The following is a 7,692-nucleotide window of genomic DNA, read 5'->3' on the forward strand; positions in this document are numbered from 1 at the left end:
TTTGACGATTTAGTGCACAAGTAGAATTGTGGGTTTAATGAGCAAGCAAACCACTACCTTTAAGTGGTGGTCTCTTCTGACCATGACCAAGGAAGCTCAGCTGACCCCTCAGCAAGCACATCAAAAGGAGTTCCTTCACCCTTTTCCGAATGGCTCTTACCTTTCATTTATTTATTTTTTAAGTTTATTTATTTTTGAGAGTGCACGAGTGCAGGAAGGGCAGAGAGAAAGGAGACACAGAGAGAGGAGACAATCCCAAGCAGGCTCCGCGTTGTCAGCACAGAGCCTGATGTGGGGCTCGAACCTACTAACTGAGGTCATGTCCTGAGCTGAGGTAACCACCTGAACCACCCAGGTGCCCCAGCTCTTAACCTTTTACATCCCTTTAGCCATTGAGTGTCCAGAACAAATTGGTTTTCATTTGTAAAACTCCATGTTTCATTGGGTGTATTTGTATTTACACTTTCCTCAGATGAGTGACCAATGAATGGTAGGAACCAAAAGATAGAGGGCTTAATCCTCTAACTTAATCTATATAGTTCAAAGAATAAATCAAGTGTGAATTTGCAAGCAGTTGTGAAACAGTTTTCCAGTCAATCAAAAGAATTATTAAGTGACCTCATTTACTCTTTAGGGAATTAATTTTGGGCTAAAGTTGCAAATAATTTCTTATTCCTTTTTCATTAAATATGTGAAATTATAAGTTATTTTGTCCAATGTAACTGATAAAAATTTGTGTTGGCATAACTGTGGAATAGAAATGCTACTAAAGTTCAAACTTTATTAGTTATATGCTCTAAGAACAGATCTTTAAAGATCTTTCCATTCTTCATGAATATGGCTTTTAAAACTAGCAGTATTAACTGATGCTTATTAAAAAAAATCTAGTTGGGAAAGCTACTTAATCTTCATTAGAGTTGACAGTCCTATTCCAATCTGGCAAAAACATTGTAGCCTTAGCAACAAAACTATTAGAAAAGGCCTGGAGAGGAAAATGTCAGGAGTTGACCCTCTGATTACACAAGTCCGTTTATGTTACCATTTCACCTATTTTTTTGCTCTTACTATTTGATCTATTTTTATACTAGAGAAACATAATATAATTTCATTTATTTGTATAAAGTCCATTTTCATCTGCGTTTATCTGCACCATTTTGCTATGCAAGCTTGTTTGCACAAAGGAACTTACATCAGATCAAAATCTTTATTGTTTTGACATTTTATCTGTGCTAAAAAAGGCCTCTGAGTATAAGCACGACCACTTGTGCTCCACTTCCATGCAAGGGAAAGATCTCAAGCCTCTTTAAAAACTATCTAGATATGGACATACCCAGTGGATACCTACATACAGATGGGAATTTCTTTATGGATGGCAGTCTCACTGACCAAGTCTAGGAGTTAATGGTCTTAAAGAGTGAGTCTGTGCTGTCCAAAATATTTAATGTCAAAAATACAGTTCTTGGATAACTGTGTACTTAATCATAAAAATTCTTTTTTTTTTTTTTTAAGTTTATTTATTTATTTTGAGAGATGCAGAGACAGCACGAGTCGGGAAGGGGCAGAGAGAGAGAGAGAAATAGAATCCCAAGCAGGCTCCACGCTGCCAGCACAGAGTCCGACGTGGGGCTTGAGTCCGTGAAGCCATGAGATCATGACCTGAGCCAAAATCGAGTCAGATGCTTAACCAACTGAGGCACCCCGGCACCCCATGTGTACTTAATCATAATAGCCAATACAACTCTGCAAAAACAGAGTCACAGCTTCCAGGACTGGGAAAGGAAATTTGTGGGTAACGATCATCTACTGAGTGGCAAGCACCAATTGGGTGTGTTATACCTGTTCAACCTGGTTCCTTCTAAGTGAATGGGGGTTGGGGGTTGGTGGGGATGAGGGAAACTTGGGCCACAGCCTATCACCTTAGAAACTGGTGATGGGACGTGGGGAGAGCGAGGAAGCAAGGAAAATGATGAAGGCTGAGTCCCCAAATGAGACCTCTGGAGTAAGGAACAGACCCCCCATACCTTAGTTCGGGGCCATGAAGGGACAGAAGGTGGAGAGAGAAGGACTGGATTCAAAACACAAGTTTTACAACTCTGCTGATGCCTGCTGAGTCTCAGAGGATAACCACTAAGGAAACTTTTCATCCCTACCTAGGCAGGTTGAGTAGGACCCAGCTAGGCAGCAGTTGACCAGAATCAAGATTCTAAGAAAATAAAATACCACGATCACAGTAACAGCCAACGAGTCAGGATTACTCTTTGTCAAGAACAGAAGGATAACAAAGTTTAGCAAAACTTTAAGGAGAGTCTAGATATCACAGATTAGTCAAAAGTTAGTATTCCAAAGAGTTGGGCCATTGCAAAGATAGAACACAAGCGCAAACAAACAATATTCCAGAACACTTAAATTTCAGAGCAGAAACTTTTCTGCTTTTACTCCTTCCTGTCTCAGTAGGATCTGACCATCGGTTTAAAGAGAGAGACTGCAGCTGGGAAGGAAATGGTGCCAAGAGCTGCAGCTGCAGAAAGTTGTTGTTTTCTTTTAACTTTCAGAGTGTAAAATTAATGCATATGCGAATTTTAAAAACCAAGCAGTAGACAGTGGTACCATGAAAAGTAAATTCTCTACCTGAACTCGTTCCTCCACTCCCCATTTCCACCCCTCTATTTTTAAGTAGTTTTTGTTCAGCGGGTGGTTATCGCCATTCCTCTGAAACATATGTTGATACTTTCATTTCTTGTTTATCAACTTGAGATAGTATCTACTGAAAGATGAGAAACTTATTTCTTTTATCCATCCACTTCTCAGTTTTCCCAGTTGATACTGTTTTGGTTTTTCTGGTGATCATGTATAATCTTAGAGTATGCTTCAACTCTATATTTTGTTCCATCAATTTTAGGCAGTATATCTTGATCTTTTTGCTATATTGAAGTGAGAAAGATCTGTGACATTTTCTTCCACGTCTCTCTGCTGCCTCAATAGTCAGACTTCCATTTTTTTTTATATTATCAGTGGTAATATTAGTCAGATTCTCTTGTATTGTTGTCTTGTATTGTTGTCTTCCAAGTTTTGTTTATATGTTGATTCTACAAATTAAAACAGCATTTACATTATTCCAATTATTAAATTGCTTCTTACTGAAGAACTGAATAGCTCTACTTATTGACAAAGAAAGGGTAATCTTATGTTATTAAAACTGAAAGATGAATGTTCCAAGTGTCAAGGTCAAATGGCTTCCTTAAACTCCATCTTCAAGACTTCCTATTAAATTTAATTTGGTCAATGATACCTTTAATTTCCAAGAACTCTTTATTTGTTCTTGTTTCATAGCCACCTATTCTTTGGCTTCTTGACTCTGAAGATGTTAGTTTTTTTGTTGTGGGTTGTTGTTTATTGGTTTGTTTGTTTGTTTTCCCTCTGTTCTCTTACCTGTTTTCTTCAGGAGTTAATTGTTAAATCTGTTCCACTTGGACCTTCTCATTTTTGTTGTTGGTTTAATCTAAATTTTCTGGGATTTTTTTTCCCGTATGTGTGAATGATGAAAAAGGTTGGTCAATATTAGTAGCATGATTTTCCACTGTAGTATTTGACTTCTTTCTTGAATGAAATGATGAATGACAGGGTCTATGTACATATGAGCTATTCTAGGGTACTATTTTAGGTACATTTAGATATTTTCTTCATCATGTATTGTTTGAAATTTGGCTTTTAAAAATATTACTTTAAAATATCATATCTTATTTACTAAGTGTTTTGGTGCACCCTCAAATTTTGTGTGCTTGTTTTCACTGTAGTGTCTGCTTTGGGCCAGGGGCCTGAATGGTTACATGTAATTTCCAGATATGGTCAGTAGAGGGCAGCAAAGGGTAGTGGCGTGAGCGCTTTCTGCCAAGGTCTGGGCATCCTTCTTTTCCCTTTCTTTATAGAGGTAAAAGTCAATTCGTGGTAGAAAGTCCAGAGTGCCAGAGTCAGGAGAGAAATTACCTATAGGGATACTGACCCAGGATGGGGATCGAGCTGAGGAGGCACTGGAAAGATTTAGCCACAATTCACAGCTTTGGTATCATAGAGATTAGAACCACTAGACATCTGGAGAACCATTAGAGAGCACTTTCACAGTCCTGATCCTACTCCCAGTCTGTCTAAAGCCCAAGGTCTCTCTCCTTCAAGTAACAGGAATCTCCTATCCACCTTGAAACTGATGAACACTTCCTGTCTGAGAGTTAATACATGCTATGGGCAGTGGTTATGAGTTCACAACTAGCCATTTCAGGGAGGAGAGATTGAATGGGTTAGGGACACTATAAATATGCAAATGTAGGCAGTTGATGAAAACACATATGTGTCAATTAAGTAATTTGAGAGCCAACCTACATCAGATGTGGCTTAAAATATATTTTCTTTCCTCCTCCAGAAGGGAAACATTGTCTAGGCATGGAAAAACGATATGACTTTGAAATTAGACAAACTTGACTCTATGAATTATTAGGTATGTGGTTCTCAGTTACTGAACTTTATTGAGCTTCAGTTTCTTTATCCATAAAAAATGGAAATAATGATTTTTATCTCATAAATCTGCTGCAAGGAAATGAGATGATGTCCGTAAACTGCCTGGCAAAGAACTTGGCAGTGTGTAGTTATTCAATCGATATTAACACCTGGTGTCTCTCCCAGGCTTTGGTAATGGCAAAATACATGGATGGACTAGAGGGAATAATGCTTAGTGAAATAAGTCAGAGAGAGACAGAGAAAGACAAATACCATATGATTTCACTTATACATGGAGTTTAAGGAACAAAACAAATGAATAAAGAAAAAAAGACAAACCAAAACACAGACTCTTAACTATAGAAAACAAACTGATGGGTTACCAGAGGGGTAGGGGGATGGGTGAAATGGATGAAGGAGATTAAGGGTATACTTCTCATGATAAGCACTGAGTAACGTAGAGAATTGTTGAAGCACTATATTGTACGATTCAAACTAGTATAACACTGTATATTAATTTTACTGGAATTGAAATAAAAATAAAATAAAATTTTAAAAGAAAGAAAGTAAATTAAGAAAATAGTCCTGTCTTTGCAAAGTGCTTAGAAATGTAATTATTGGCACAGGGTCACCTTATACTATGTCTTCTATTTGATATTTAAGATGAACAGTTAAGTGTTCGAGGAAATAAATGAAAACAGACCCTATCAATGTTATTCTGTTTAGAGCTCATTCGTCACATTAAAATAAATAACAATGGTATTTTGGAAGAAATTAAGCTTTAGCTATTCCATGTACAGGTAACTATTACGTGACTAAGGAAAACTCCCTCGATCGTTGTAAGAAAAACTTTTCTCGCCTTTGCGCCACTACAAGGGGGAGATGGTATCAGAACACTACATCTGTTTCAATGAGTTCCTAAAATACTGTCACTCACAATCCTGGTTACATAAAAGAATCACTCAAAAAAAGTTTTTAAAAATACAGGTTTCCCAGAGCTGATGTGTCAGAACCTCTGGGGGGGGAAGTGCCTGAAAAGCTCCCTCAAGCGAGTCTAATGCATATCAGAATTGATAAACAGGGACTGGATTCTAGGAGGAGAGAAGTTTTCCTGGTCTTTAAATCTCTAAAATCTCTGAAGGGGAGAAGCAGGAAATGGGACGTAATCTGGGAGTTGGGGAAGGTGCAGAGATAAGTCTGCCTACGTTTCTTACCTTAAATAGATTTTGACAGATGCTCGAGGAAAGGCCAGAAAGTGTTGCCCAATGAGCCTCCATGGGTCTAAATACAGCCAAGCATGCCCAGACTAGCACTTGTTGCCTGTAAAAGTGGTGAGAAGTCTGGATGCCACTATCTACGTGCCAGTTCTCTGCTAGTTTGGTTTTAAGATAAGAGGCCTTACCACAGTCTAAAAGGACCACAAGGACCTGTGCTCTGGCCTTGAGCTACCTCTGCAGGCATGTCTCACTCTCCTGTACCTTCTGCCTATGTCTCCAATCTAGCAAACTCTTTCGTGTCTCTGAAACGCATAGATTTGCATTCTGTCCCTTCAGCTGAAAAACGAACCTTACCCTCCAACATACTTCTCTTGTCTCCTCTTCCCTTCCCCCTTCCTTCCCCTTCCCTGTCCTCTCACTGAGTAATTCCAAATTGTTCTTTAAAGCTCCATTCCAAAGAGCTCTTGCTTGCCCTCTCCACAATCGAAATCAGGTGGGTCGAGTCCCTCTTTTAATTTCTCATTTCACTCTTTTTCTCTGTGGTACTTTCCAGAGTCTGGTGTTACACAGTTATTGTTGGGACTCTGTTTAATTTCTGCTCCCCTGCCCCCTCATTTAAATCCAGGTTTTGTGAAAGTTGGGCCTGGGTCCCTATTGCCCAGACCTATCAAGTGCCTTTCTCCTAGTACAGGTTCAAACACTAGCTGTTGAATGAATGAAGTAAATGAGAGACAGACTATTTTAGGTCATGCTTTTTCCCGCTCCATCGGTGCCAGAAAACTATTTCATTCACTCATTCAATAAAATGTTTGCATTGCTCCAATGTACCAATGCTCGTGAGAAGTAAATGATAAATCAGATATAGACTTTTCCCTTGGGGTCCATAGAGTCTAGTGGGGAATAAAAGACATGTATTCAAATACCTGTTATAAGACCCTGTAAGGGAAACCATAAACTTTGTCAGTAGGATCAAATTGCAGTCTTCCACAGTTGTCAAAGGAAAGAGACTGTCCCTGTGAGAAGACATTGGGGGAGGAGGAGCTTACAGGAAACTGTGTGACCTCCTGAGTCAGCTGGATTTGAATGCCTCATGTTACATCATGGCTGCCTGGATTTAAAGTATCTAACCTGTCTGTGCAGCAGCCTCCTCACCTGTAAAATGGTCAGTTTTCTAGTGGAAAGGGAACACCATCTTTCATAAAATGTTTTTGAAATTTAGAACTACAGGTTCTTATGGCACTCAAGATGTCCAGATGGCAAATACACACATGAAAAGATGTTTAGCATAATTAGCATCATTAGAGAGGGCAGGGGGAGGGGATACAGGGTTCAAAGAACCCGGAGACCTGAGCAGCCCCCAGCAGCTGGGGAGGGGTCTCATGGCAGGTGGAGGTTTGCTATAGCTCTGACTCCAGCAACCAGTTGTAATACCAGTCGTGACGTGGGATGCTTACCCTGTGCCCTGCAGACCTTAGCTGTGCCCTTGAGTACCCCGTTGTCCTAGTGAAGCAGCTGAATTAGTGATAGCCAAAACCTGGAAACGATCCAGAACTCCTTCACCAATTGGCTAAGCAAACTGTGATACATCCATATCATGGCATACTACTAAGAGACACAAAGAAATGAACTATGCCTCCAGCCATCTGGATGAATCTCCAATTACGTTGAATGGAAGGAAGCAAATCTAAAAATGTTACACACTATATGATCCCCATTTTTATAACATTCTTGGACTGGCACAGTTACAGAAATGGAGAACGGATTTGTGATTGCCAGGGATTAAAGAGGTGGTGGGCATGGAAGGAAGTCTGTGTGGCCGTAAAAAGGTGACACGAAGGACCCTTATGGTGATGGAAGTGTTCTGTATCTTGATTGTATCAATGTTAATATCCTAGTTATGATACTGTACTATAGTTTAGAGAGATATTACCATTAGGGGGAAATGAGTAAAAAACTGATGCAATCTCTCTGTATTATTTCTTACAGC

The sequence above is a fragment of the Puma concolor genome, chromosome B1 (assembly GCF_028749965.1).
Source record: "Puma concolor isolate L17-30 chromosome B1, mPumCon1.1.hap2, whole genome shotgun sequence".
Lineage (NCBI taxonomy): Eukaryota > Metazoa > Chordata > Mammalia > Carnivora > Felidae > Puma > Puma concolor.